Raw genomic sequence first — 14,506 nt, 5'->3', positions numbered from 1 at the left:
CGATTGCTCATATCCAGTGAACATGGATAGAATAATATTTAGTATCTGTGGATTATTCGATATCTATAGATTGCTTAATAATTATAGTAAAATGGATAGAGAAAGTACTTGGATACACAAGAGAGAAATTCATGTCTGAACCCACCATGGGGTGCTGGAAGTTTCTGGGTTTAATGACATAGATAGGGAGTGACTTAATCTGTTGGCAAGACAGAAATAAAACCCGTACTTGAGGATAGGCAAGTGAAGTGTCATCCATATGAGAAAGAGTGAGGGAGATATGGAGGGGCCAAGCCTAAGAGTCTATAAAGCCTGTATAAACTCGCTTTAATACCAACTACACAAGTGTAAGCAGCCATGATCTTTATTGGTAAGCTTTGATTGCTAAGCTTTCCAATCCTCACTTTACTATAGAGCAGCAGTGTGCTTTTGTGTGGTCCTCACAGTTTACTTGCCGTTCTCAGTGCTGAATGGTGACTGTGTGCTCTCACGCTAAGCTTTGTTTGCTTTCCCCATGCTGGGGTTGGGTGAGCGTGTGAGGTCCTGGCCTGAGCTACAGCCCAAACCCCTCACCCCAGACACCAGGATCAGAGGGACACTGTTTCTCTGACTGTGGCCAGCTTGGCTGGTTACAGGATTAGAGCCAAGCAAACCTGATGACGAATGATTGTGGGTGGTAATATTCTGGCAAATATTTGTCAGTGGCAACAGATATCACTGTCAGGTTACCTGCCGGAATCCATCTGAGGTCGAGGTATTAGAGTTGGATGTTTGAAGGGCTTCTTTCCTGCCTGTTTGCCAAGGGAAGATGGAAAGAGAGAAGTTGAGAGAGGTGGAAACAGAAACGGAGTGTCAGCCAGAAGGTTGGAGAAAAAGCTGCACAACATGCTTGCAGTATAAAGGCCCAGCAAGCCATTGAGCACTAGTGACCGAATGCCGTGCGCAGTTTTTTGCAGCCTGTTGTGCACCCTTGGCACTAGATTCATCAGCACTGATTGAGCCTATTGAATTCTGAGCAAATCAGGACAGAAAAGAAGACAAGGACATTAATAGCACTCAGGGTTTCATTTCTCTGCTTTTTTGATTCATCTGCACCACACTATTAGAAAATAGGTTCTGCAAAGGTGGTTCTGTGGTTCTTTGGATAGTCAAGTGGGCTTAGCTTCATAAAATGCTCAACTTGGAAACCTTTCTGAGATAGAGTTATAAGATTTGTGGAAAAATTCGTCTCTAATAGGTTAAACGGGTGGAGCTGAATAAGATTTGAATGTCCCCCCGAACTGCACCCACCCACATTTCCACCCATGCACGCACAGTCTGACCCAAAAATTGTAATGGTTCAACTTGAGTTAGCACGCTATCGTTAGCAAGGACAGTCATAACATCACTTTTAAGCACACACAGACAGTCAGCTGCTTGAAAGCCAAATTATAACTCATAACAAATAAATATGCAAAATTCTCATAACGTTATACAGTGTCTTGCAAAAGGATTCATCCCCCTTGTGTTTGTCCTGTTTTGTCGCATTACAAGATGGAATTAAAATGGATTTTTTTGGGGGGGGTTAGCACCATTTGATTTCCACAACATACCTACAACTTTAAAGGTGAATTTTTTTTTTATTGTGGCACAAACAATAATTAAGATGAAAAAGAAACAGAAATCTGGAGTGAGCATAGGTATTCACCCCCAAAGTCAATACTTTGTAGAGCCACTTTTTGCTGCAATTACAGCTGAAAGTCTCTTGGGGTATGTCTGTATTAGCTTAGCACATCTAGCCACTGGGATTTTTGCCCATTCCTCAAAGCAAAACTGCTCCAACTCCTTCAAGTTCGATGGGCTGCGTTGGTGGACAGCAATCTTCAAGTTATGCCACAGATTCTCAATTGGATTGAGGTCTGGGCTTTGATTAGGCCATTCCAACACATTTAAATGTTTCCCTTTAAACCACTCCAGTGTAGCTTTAGCAGTATGTTTAGGGTCCTTGTCCTGCTGGAATGCGAACCTTCGTCCTAGTCTAAAACCTCTGGCCGACTCAAACAGGTTTTCCTCCAGAATTGCCCTGTATTTAGTGCCATCCATCTTTCCTTCAGTCCTGACCAGCTTTCCTGTCCCTGCAGATGAAAATCATCCCCACAGCATGATGCTGCCACCACCATGCTTCACTGTAGGAATGGTGTTCTCAGGGTGATGGGTTTGCGCCACACATGGCGTTTCCCACAATGGACAAAAAGATCAATTTTAGTCTCATTTGACCAGAGAATCTTCTTCCATGTGTTTGGGGAGTCTGCCACATGCTGTTGGGCAAACTCTAAACGTATTTCCTTAAGCAGTGAGTTTTTTTCTGGCCACTCTTCCATAAAGCCTTGCTGTGTTGCGTGTACAGCTTAAAGTGGCCCTATGGACAGATACTCCCATTTCTGCTGTGGCTCTTTGCAGCTCCCTCAGTGTTATCTTTGGTGTCTTTGTTGCATCTCTGATTAATGCCTTCCTTGCCCGGTCTGTGAGTTTTGGTGGGCAGCCTTCTCTTGTCAGGTTTGTAGTGATGCCATATTCTTTCCATTTCGCTATAATGGATTTAATGGTGCTCCCTGGGATATTCAAAGTTTGGGATATTTTTTATAACCCAACCCTGATCTATACTTCTCCACAACTTTGTCTCTAACCTGTTTGGAGGCTCCTTGGTTTTCATGTTGCTTGCTTAGTAGCGTTGCAGAGTCAGGGTCCTTCCAGAACAAGTTGAATTCTACAGACATCATGTGACAGATCATGTGACACTTTGATTGCACACAGGTGGATCTTAATCAACTAATTATGTGACTTGTGAAGTGAATTGGTTGGCCCAGCTCTTATTTAGGGGTTTCATACGAAAGGGGGTGAATACTTATGCACACTCCAGATTTCTGTTTTTTTTTTCATCTTAATTATTGTTTGTGTCACAATCTTTTTTTAAAATTGCACCTTTAAAGTGGTAGGCATGTTGTGTAAATCAAATGGTGCTAACTGTCCAAAAATCTATTTTAATTCCAGCTTGTAAGGCGACAAAACAGGGCAAACACCAAGGGGGATGAATACTTTTGCTAGACACCGTAAGAGGATGTGAAAGGGTATTGGGGACATGTCTATGAAATGACTGACCAGAGACCAAACCAAATAGACCGGAAGGCAAGATTCAGAACAGGTTTTTTTTGTTTGTTTGTTTTTCTTTTTATCATCTATGTCAGCGTTTCTCAACCTTTTTTCAGTCACGGCACCCTTCAGAAGTATGCAAATTCTCAAGGCACCCCCATATAAAATATACGCAGTCACGCTGACCATACGCTGACCCCTGCAGTGACGTTGTGACATGGGAAAGGGGGCCGTGAGACAAATTTTGATGATGCATGAGGTGGCGATGATCTGCATGAGGTGGCGATGATCTGCATTAGTGTAACTATCGTTTTTTTGGAATTTGCATTCATTTTATTTATTTCAATGTTAGAATATATAATTTTTTGACGGCACCCCTAACGAAGCCAGACGGCACCCCAGGGTGCCGCGGCACCCCGGTTGAGAAAGGCTGATCTATGTAACACAGTTATTCTGTGAAAATGGCTTAAGCTATTATTTATTGTCATTTCTACATAATTTTCCCTATTTTTTTGTATTTAAGTGAAAAATATTGACTATTGCATCTTTAAAGTTTCTAGATCCGACCTTTATTTGGCCAAGCTGAGAGTATTAATTCTGTGATGCAAAGAAAGATTGTTGTTCTCGATGATGCTACAGCTATTAATCTCAATTAACCATTTGAGATGCCGGTATTCGATCGTGAACTCACCCTTTGGGTATTTGTTATGCTCTGGGTTCACAGGAATTCTGTGAGGAAAATATGGAAAAGAAAAGCCGCGTCTGGCGGCGTGATGATGGAGAGAGAGCAGCACTGATGTGATGTGTGAGTTAGAGGTGGTTATTGGGACTAAAACCTCTAAAATGGCAGTCCTTACTGTCAGGTGACTGGGAGTAGATTGTCAGGTGTAAAGACTGCAGGGAAAAAGAGAAATAATACGTTTCCAGTAGCATCCAGTACAACTTTGTTAAACACATTAAATGAGAAGGAGGCAAATCAGATGAGTTGTGTGTTGTATTTAGTGTGTTCATTTGCTACTTTAGTAAATCTCATCTCATTATCTCTAGCTGCTTTATCCTGTTCTACAGGGTTGCAGGCAAGCTGGAGCCTATCCCAGCTGACTACGGGCGAAAGGCGGGGTACACCCTGGACAAGTCGCCAGGTCATCACAGGGCTGACACATAGACACAGACAACCATTCACACTCACATTCACACCTACGGTCAATTTAGAGCCACCAGTTAACCTAACCTGCATGTCTTTGGACTGTGGGGGAAACCGGAGCACCCAGAGGAAACCCACGTGGACACGGGGAGAACATGCAAACTCCACACAGAAAGGCCCTCGCCGGCCACGGGGCTCGAACCCGGACCTTCTTGCTGTGAGGCAACAGCGCTAACCACTACACCACCGTGCCGCCTGTGTAACGTTCATATTTACTGATAATGGACTTATATTGCACCATTTCTGTGAGTTCAACAGCATTGGAATCATCCTTTCTTACAGCTGAATTATGACGTACACAGCTCACCATGGCCAAGTCGAAGGCATTCAAAGGCGCCACTGGCAGCCGCCATACTACTCATGCTCAGATAATCACAGCTATGGGCAATTTAGAGTAGCCAGTTAATCTGGCCGCATGTCTTTGGACTGTATGGGAAACCGCAGCACCCAGAGGAAACCCACGCAGACACGGGGAGGACATACAAACTCCACACAGAAAGGCCCCCGTCAGCCGCTGGGCTCAAACCCAGAACCTTCTTGCTGTGAGGCGACAGCACTAACCACGGCACCACCCGAGCTTCCACTTTGTTGATGGTGCTCAGTGTTGAAAAACAGTATGTTTATTATCACCAATAACATTATCTGTGAAGTGTTAAATCAGACACTTGGTTATAGATTAGATTAGATTAGATTAGATTAGATTAGATTAGATTAGATTAGATTAGATTAGATTAGATTAGATTAGATTAGATTAGATTAGATTAGATAAAACTTTATTGATCCCTTTGGGAGGGTTTCCTCAGAGAAATTAAGATTCCAGCAGCGTCATTACAGATAAACAGAGAAAATAAATAGAGAAAACTTCTAGATAAATTAAAATAAATTAAGTATTTACATATACAAATATGAAAAGAATAAGATATGGGGAAGAGAGGGGGGGAAGGGGGTTATAGGTCTGTTTGATCTTGACCCAAAGGTTTTTCTTTCTTTTCAGCTGAAGTGTTTCGGTGGCATCTCTTGTAGCTCCTATGCAAGAATTCCTGAAGGTTAGGAGGTCTAGTAATATAATTGATGATGATTGGCACTGGTAATAATATCGTGGCAATGTAATATTGTGTAGGGACAATAATATCCTTCTGTCACATAAGCCTAGTTCTTATCCTGTCAAAATGAGAGCTAGGCAACTGCTCTGCTCTGTCCCAAACCACATACTGCAGTTTGAACCCCAAAACGGTTATAGATGCATATACTATAGTAAATAGCTGCCAAATATTGAAACTCAATGAATGGAGAAATGATATAGGTTCCATCTGTTATTGGTTCAAATCATTTTTCCAGTAACACTAACTGTTCACTCTGCAGTCCCACTCGAGTTCCTGCTGATTCAGCTCCCAGTTTTGCACTTGAATCTCACCAGATCAATTTGTAGTGTGCTTGAATTCTTGTGAAACAGAAGTACACCAGGGGCGATTTCTCAGAGACAACAAGGGAAACCGAGCTTCCCCTAAAATTCTCTCCCCAAACTGCGGCATCTATGACGTTGAATTCTCATTAAAACAATAACTTGCATAACATAATATATGCCCAAGATTGTATTTACGTTCATAACTATCCTGTAACTTATTTGAGTGATGTCTGACGAACTTGCAGTTCGCTACGAGAATCACCTTTGCTGCCAGGCTGTAACCAGCATTGCCAGATACTGCTGACGTTTTCCAGCAAAAATATGTTCAAAACCCGCCAAAATGCACTTAAAACCTCCCAATCTGGCAACACTGGGTGTAACCTTTCTTATTTCAATGGGCTCTATGGACTGGCAGCCGGGTATCCGTTGCAGTCTATGAGACGGCTCTGAACAGCCAATTTCGGCTAGTTGTTATTGGTTAAAATCGACAAAATCGTCACTTCCAGGGAAGCCGGGTTTCTCTGGGACTAAACGAGACAGTGGGAGGGACAAGAAGCCGGGCTGATGAAGGATTATTGGAGGTGGTGTTTGAAAGACATGAGGAGGGCGGGCTCTGTCGGCGAGAAACACGGAAGTATGATCAGTCAGTCCCTAGCGGATGTCGAGAAAGTGTAGTCGTGTGCCAAAGTGCTGTCCGAATTTCTTTTCATATAAACGTTTCTTCTCATTGATGTCTCTGTACATTACTCTGTAAATAAATGTAAATATTACGCGTTGTGCTCCGTTAACTTTCATCCATTCTATCAGTTTGATCATTCGTGAATTCACTCGTTTATTTCATTTGTAGTTCAATCAACGTGGTTGTAGGCTAGCTTGAGCCTTATTGGGATCTGCAGTGCTAGCTGCTAACAGAAATTGGTGAAGTCTCTAGAAAGCACAACCAGCTAGTATGACAGGGTCACAGACCATTTTCTGGAAAAGGAGCGGAGGGCAGAATTTGTGTATGAATAGTGTGCATCATATAATGTTCATGAATCTGAAGTGTGTATATTGTTCAGTAATGTTAAGAGAATGGTGGGCTCTGTGTTATAGGTTATACCTGGGTATGATATTCAAGGTTCTGTGTGTTGCATAGCCTACCTGGTTATGAATTTCCAGACTGTGTTGCAGAAGATGTTCAAGGATGTGTTGCACAGCTGGGTGTTGTGTTAAAGACTCTGTGTTGCATATCAGGGTATGATGTTCAAGGCTCTTCGTTGAATAGCCAGTGATTTTTGGATGTTTGATATTTTTGATTAAGGATATGAGGCACTAGCCTGGCAAGCCAGACTATAACATGAAATGTACAAGCAAAAATACTTTCTGCCACTAGGTAGGGTTGTCTAATTCACTATGCTAATGGGGCACACTTTTCTATGCTTTGATATCCGGCCTACAGGTTTTACGATGAATGCGTAAAATGGGCTTCCCCTGTTTTAAAAACCAGCAGCTGCCACTGAAGTACACATAGTTAGAAGTAGGCAGAGGCATTTAATGTTTCGTGAAATATAGTCAAGAACAAAATCATGTTTCCAAAGAGGGGTGGTTTTTTTTACTAAATGCTTAATTATTTAACAGAAATTGAATATGTAAGAAGGTAAGGATCAGCGTCCTTTAGATCAGTGTTTCTCAACCCGCAAAGCACCCTCTAGTGGGCTGCGATTTTTTTTTCCAAGTTGAAGCTAATTTTTACTCGTAGTAGGGTACAACTGCTGGGTTGCATCCAACAGCACATCCGCCTCATTAAGCTACAGTCACACTACAGCTCGCGATGCTTTGTGATGGGTTATCGATGAAAATGAGGCATTTTGGTGGCAATATACACGTGCGCTAAAAGTTGTGGTCACACAGCACGCAAACATGTGACTGTCGCGCCTTCACGCACTTGAGTCTGGCGCAGCTCGAGCAGCTGTGCTCGATTACGGAGCTTGGGACCCGATCGTTATGGGAAACACCTGATACTGATTTGATCGCAATCAGCATGCGCAGATACGGACGCTGTTTTCACAGAGGCTTTGCGAAGTATTGTCATTATCACAGTTTGTTTCTAGCCAGGTTTATAATGCTGTTTAAATACTCTGCTTTATGATTCTCCTTTCTGTTTTGCTTTTGTAAATATCACGCTTGCTAATAAACACTCTTCCTGCACTTGGATCCGTCTACCGCCGTCTATCTTGTAGTGTCCTGATCCCCAGATCTTTAACCTAGCCACATATAAAAAGTTCTATGCCTCCATGCTCTTCCCGGTTTTCATCTGTGTGTCCATGTAGGTAGTTTGAGATGTCGGGGAATTCAACAGATGGATAATTTTCCAATTCCTAGGAAAAATCCTTCTTTGTTAGCGTGTAAGGATCTAATCCCATTGAATGGTTTCTATACCCACTTCTTTGGAGTGAACTTCTTGGTTTTAATAACTTGCTTGTTTGCTGAACACAAACATGGCAATAAGTTCTTGTGTTAATCGACCAGACTCCACTTTTGGATCATTAATCCCTTTTGACTGAGAATGCCCTGCATGCATGGTTTTATGTTGGCTTCTGGCACATCCAAACAGTTTTAAATACAATACCTACAATTAAAAACAACTTGTTTTGATTGTGTTTATTTAATTCTTGGGCTCCCATCTGTAACAGGGGCTGATGTTGCATCCCATTAATCAGCGATGGGAATAACGGCGTTAGAAATAAACGGCGTTACTTTTTTTAGTAACGAGTAATCTAACTAATTACTTTTTACATCGTTATAACGCCGTTCCCGTTACTTACAATAAAATACTATGCGTTACTTTATTAAAGCTGTTCTCATCTGGCACGCTGCTCGTTCAGCCTTTCTTTCCTCTGCTTTAGTGTGGGGCGGGGAGATGCGAGACAACGGCATAGTCAGCCAATCAGAGTAGATTTGGACAGCATACGTAGGTAGGCCACGCCTACTGCACTACTGCGCACTCTTTCAATCAGAAGACACAGCGATGGCGAGCGGTCAGCCCAGCACTGCGCTTTCAAACTGGAAATACAGCCAGGACTTTTCATTACTTGAAATAAAAGGCAAAAATGTCCACGTGCAATGCACATTATGTCGAGGAACAAAGCATTTGTCCTCGTCATTGGCCAGTAATTAGTAACATAACAATTTTAATAAGTATAAAAATATATTAAATTTGATAGTTGTCTTCTCACATTCTCATCTCATCTCATTATCTCTAGCCGCTTTATCCTTCTACAGGGTCGCAGGCAAGCTGGAGCCTATCCCAGCTGACTACGGGCGAAAGGCGGGGTACACCCTGGACAAGTCACCAGGTCATCACAGGGCTGACACATAGACACAGACAACCATTCACACTCACATTCACACCTACGCTCAATTTAGAGTCACCAGTTAACCTAACCTGCATGTCTTTGGACTGTGGGGGAAACCGGAGCACCCGGAGGAAACCCACGCGGACACGGGGAGAACATGCAAACTCCGCACAGAAAGGCCCTCGCCGGCCACGGGGCTCGAACCTGGACCTTCTTGCTGTGAGGCGACAGCGCTAACCACTACACCACCGTGCCGCCCTCTTCTCACATTGTCCCACAAAAATATTAATATAGTGTAGATAATGTTACTAATTGGTTCTGTTAAGTGTCCGTTTCAGTCATTAAACACATTTAACATTCACTTTTATTATGATTACACTAACTGAATTTGATTTTTTTTTGGGGGGGGGGTAACACAAAATGTAACGGAATAATTACTTTCCCTGGTAATTAGTTACTTTTATGACAAAGTAACTCCGTTACTAACTCAGTTACTTTTTTGAAAAAGTAACTAGTAACTATGACTAATTACTTTTTGAAAGTAACGTGCCCAACACTGCCATTAATACACTTAACAATAGGTTATTAGATTCTAATAGAATAGATGAGCCAAAATAATTGGGGATCTTTTTTTTAATGGGCCCCAAATCATTACAAGTATGAATAGCTGGGTCTTAAAGTAGAAAAGGTTGAGAACCCCTGCTTTAGATGCTGGCTCTCCATTTTGTCTTCAGAGTTTTCACTATGAAATGTGTCGTCGAGTGAAGAAACAACTTGCGCATGTGTGTTTATTCATATGTGCAGTTGTTAAGAGGCGAAAACCTTCCCCCAGGCAATGAGTAGCTGAGAACTGTGTGTAATGAGCTCCGTGTGTGTGGGAGGGGGCATGCTCATACACTTGCACTTTAGCTTTCTCTTTCTCTGAGATGGACAGTCAGAACTACAGTAGCAACACAAGGACTTTGGGGACTGTGTGTGTGTGTGTGTATATATATATATATATATATATATATATATATATATATATATATATATATATGCGCATTTATGTGCCCTCTGGAATCCAAAGAATGAATAAATATTCCCTTTATGGAGACCAGGAGACCCACAGTGCAGGTTTTGATGCAGTGGAGTAAGATGTTTGGTTTCTTCTCAGACTGTTGAAACTTCACTTTTCTTCTGCCATCTTCAACAGATTCTCGGTGTTTTTATGTTTGTGTTTCTGGTTTTACCAGCTTGTGTGTTTATAACTTGTTTTCCTGGACATTCCTCTAAACCTTGTTTCTATTTGTATATTTTGAGCAAACGGTTTGTTGATTTGCACGGTTTGCCTTATGAGATGTTTACGCTGTTGTTCCACCTCAGTAAAGACTTCTCTGTGTAGAGTGTGGCCTGTAGTAGCTTCATGACAGAGGACACATCTGTATCCAGTAGCACAGTGGCATTTCTCGTGTTGCTACTTCCCGTGCAGAAAGGATCTGGCACTATCACACTGGTTGCAAGCCAATTCACACTCATGCTCCTTCTGCGTGTCACATGGACTAACCCCCAAACCAGCAGAAAGAGACAAACAACCACTAAAACCTTTATCACATGTACAATCAAGTACAGTGAAATTCCTCCTCTGCGTTTAACCCATCTGAAGCAGTGAACACACACGTACAACACAAGTGAACAATGAGCACATACACCCAGAGCAGCAGGCAGCTATGCTACAGCGCCCAGGCCCTGCAAAAAATGTCCTACAGAAGTTCTATAGGACTCAGTGGAACTCTATAGAGATCTTGCAGTCACGTGACCGGAAAGTACACAGCCGCCATCTTGTCGGTAAAAAACACCGCTAAATACTGCTGCACTCGTGTACAGAATGGATCAATTTCAACCGACAGACTACACGGCTCATTTTTCTAATGAACAGATAACTAGATATATGTCTAAAATAAACGATCTACAGATTAGTGACCCTTATGGCTTACCGGACGGAGTTTTCACGACCGTGTCAGTGGATTTTGAACTGCCAGCGGAATACCCAGACGTGTAATACCTCATCAACTTTCCCTCGCTGTTCAGTGAGAGTGCTTATAAATCTCTGGACAGTTATCTTTACAGAAATTCAGGATTTGTCAGCCCCCCTCAGATGTGGCATCTTGTAAACAAGAAAATAACAATCCTCATTGGATGGGTAAGTCACTTAAGTATTATCTAGTATAGCACTGACCAGCCGATTATAGAATAAGGTAATTCCAGCTGTAATTCCAAATCGTCCGTCTTGTTTACCATGGATCTGGCGTTGGAGAGGTAGAGGCTTGGCAGTGGAGATTTGAGTGGCTGTTTTCTGAGCTTAGTCAACAGGCCGGCTCTGCAGCCTCGCTTTTGCTTCCTCTCCCGACGCCGCCTCCTTCGCCTGCCAGACCCGATAACAATCCACAGAGACCCCGCTGGTCTCGCTATCTCGTCCGGAATGTTGTGCATGCGATGAAAATCGCTACAAACCGTCATTTTCTGCTGGAAACCAATGTCCAGTAAGTCCATACGGTTGTAGTGGATATTGAAGTCCGGTACAGGCGAACAACACGCAAAAATACACACAAAAAACATAACAAACGTGCACAGGTAGGGAGAGCTTGTAGCCGCAGCCGTTGTAGTAGAATTGTAGTAGGGTTTTCCAGAAGAAAAGGTAGAAGTAGAAGGCGGAAATATGGCGTTTGACCGACAAGATGGCGTCTGTCACAATCTGGATCGGCTGTGACGTCACATGCAAGTGCTCCATAGGACCTTCTGTAGAAGTCTGGTGTTCTGCAGGATTTCAGCATGGTTCTATAGGAGACTGTGAATTGTGTCCTACAGAACAAGAAGTTTCTGTAAGCTTTTCTCAGCGTTCTGTAGAACTTGCCAAGTGTGTTCTTTAGGACAGAAAATTTCTATTAAAACTCAAGTTCTATAGGAAATCTATATTTGAACATTATTTATTGTCTTGGTGTTTTTTTGTCCACTCAAGAATATTTCCTTTATATGACGGTGGTAGCACCACTGTTGGGTAAACCATACTAAAGGAACTGGAGAGAGCCCAGAGGACCCGAGACCATATGCAGCTCGCTGACATGCAATATGATTTGTCTTTTTGAACTTTAGGTTGTAAGTATGGCTAAAATGTCATGACCATGTCATGAAATTTCAGTGCCTCAGCCAGTTGGTTTCAACTTAACTCACCTGATCACCAGAATTATTTGGAGGAGGAAATAGGAATTATTTTTAAATACAATATGGATTTATTAAAGGAGAACTGAAGGCAATTTTTTATGATCAAAATTCTATTTATCTCATTTTATTTAAGACAGGAATGCATTTTTGATCGCTATTTTGTCACCGCTGTCGCAAGTTATGAGTGTTTGAAATATGCTGTGTAATATATCAGTCCATATGTCAAAGCAATGGCTGTAAACGAGATTCGCTGAGACCTGTGCGAGACATTGTGGGACGGAAGTAAAACGTACAGCAGAAATCACAGTGACTGACATCTGCCGACGTTGTCAAAAGATGCGCACGCCCTCCTTCAAATGCTGACGTAATCAAGCCGGAAGTTTTGTTTGTTTTGATAGCAATCAGGAAAGTTTGAAAAAAGTAGGCAGTAATCGTCTTTTAAACTCATTTTTGTGCAATATTACGTTTGGAAAACAGCTTTCAAAATGGCGGCACTGGCACCTGGCTGACACTTGACATTTCGAAGTCTCGCACAAGTCTCGTGAAGATCACGCGGATAAGCGACGCCTGCCGTGGACCAAACGAACTACATTCAACACGGCTAAAAACCGAATAGGCTGATAAGTATAATGTTTAATTGCAATTAGTTCCAATACGAGTCACGATATAAGGTTACTAAAACCGAAAACGTAATTGAATAACACGTTAATGAAGAAATAAAGCAAGTTTAAAAATGACTTCAGTTCTCCTTTAAGTTTTCTTTAGAATTCCTTTAGAATTTGTTGTATAGGATTCCTATAGAAGATTTTTAGCAGGGGGGAGCATTTGGGGGTTAGGTGCCTTGCTCAAGGGCACTTCAGCCATGTTACAGAGGGAGGGAGAAATGCTGTTCATTCACTCAATTCCTCTCACAGTTTTCCTGCCGGTCCTGGAAATTGAACTGGTGACCCTTTGACCCAAGGCTGCTTCTCTAACCTCCAATTAGGGGGCATGACTGTCCCCATTCTTCGTGTGCAACCATGTGACAAAATAGTGTGCCGTATGCATCCGCCGCCATGCTGGATGATATACAAATCCAAAATGCCGTCTCGTGCAAACAATAACTGTGATGCATCTCCGACTTTCTCAAAATATTATGATTCTCTGGAGTTCTCTGCCAAGTCAAGATTCAGAGAAAAAGTTGAAATTTGTGGCTTAGACCCGTGTATGTTAAGGCCGTCCAATTATACAGAGGATTTAGCTTCATTACCAGCGATTGAATACCCTGATATTGTGAACTATCTCATTCTACAAACCTCATGGATAACCAACACAGAAATTAAGTCTTATAAGTGCCTAAATGCCTACAATTTCTTTGTGTCTGACCGAGTTGGTAGTCTTCTCACCAAACAATTAAAAGATGACAGGGTGCTTGTTCATGCTTGTGTAAACCATTCTCAACAGTCTCGAGAAACACTGCTCAAAAGTTCAATTTAATCAGTAGAAAACACAGCTTTAATTAGCAATGAATTCTTACCAGATATAAAGTGGTCACCACACACGTGGGTGTAATTAGCTTTTTCCTTAGTTAAGTCCTTACGATGTATGTTTTTGATAGTGTACAGCGTTCTCTGGACCGTTCTTCATCTGTTTTGTTGTTGTTTTTAATTATTTTGGGAATTCTGAAGAACCGTTTGTCTTTGTCATGAGTAGCATTATTACCGCAATTATATCCCACACACAATGAAGGCATTGTCTTTCTTCAAAGGCAAAGAAATCAAAAGAAAATCACAAAGTGTTGCAGCAGCTCACACGTGGAACACTGGTTCCTGTTTGTTGTTATCATCCAACATGGCGGACTTCCAGTTTGGAAAATAAGCATGACATCACATGCACACAAGGCGGCACAGTGGTGTAGTGGTTAGCGCTGTCGCCTCACAGCAAGACGGTCCGGGTTCGAGCCCCGTGGCTGGTGGGGCCTTTCTGTGCGGAGTTTGCATGTTCTCCTCGTGTCTGTATGGGTTTCCTCCGGCTGCTCTGGTTTTCCCCCACAGTCCAAAGACATGCAGGTTAGGCTAATTGGTGGCTCTAAATTGACCGCAGATGTGAATGTGAATGGTTGTTTGTCTATGTGTCAGCCCTGCGATAACCTGGCGACTTGTCCAGGGTGTACCCTGCCTCTCGCCCATAGTCAGGTGGGATAGGCTTCAGCTTGCCTGCGACCCTGCACAGGATAAGCAGCTACGGATAATG

General features: G+C 42.4%; 1 protein-coding gene across 6 annotated transcripts in view; it reads left to right on the top strand.

Annotated features, from left to right (window-relative positions):
* The window catches only part of neo1b (neogenin 1b), a 329,393-nt gene that overhangs the window by 199,554 nt on the left and 115,333 nt on the right, over positions 1-14,506 (top strand). The gene's annotated exons all lie outside the window — the stretch shown is intronic.

Source organism: Neoarius graeffei, chromosome 2 (genome assembly GCF_027579695.1).
Source record: "Neoarius graeffei isolate fNeoGra1 chromosome 2, fNeoGra1.pri, whole genome shotgun sequence".
In the NCBI taxonomy this organism is placed as follows: Eukaryota; Metazoa; Chordata; class Actinopteri; order Siluriformes; family Ariidae; genus Neoarius; species Neoarius graeffei.
Note: the sequence above shows the minus strand (reverse complement) of the source record. Positions and strands in the feature narration are given on the sequence as shown.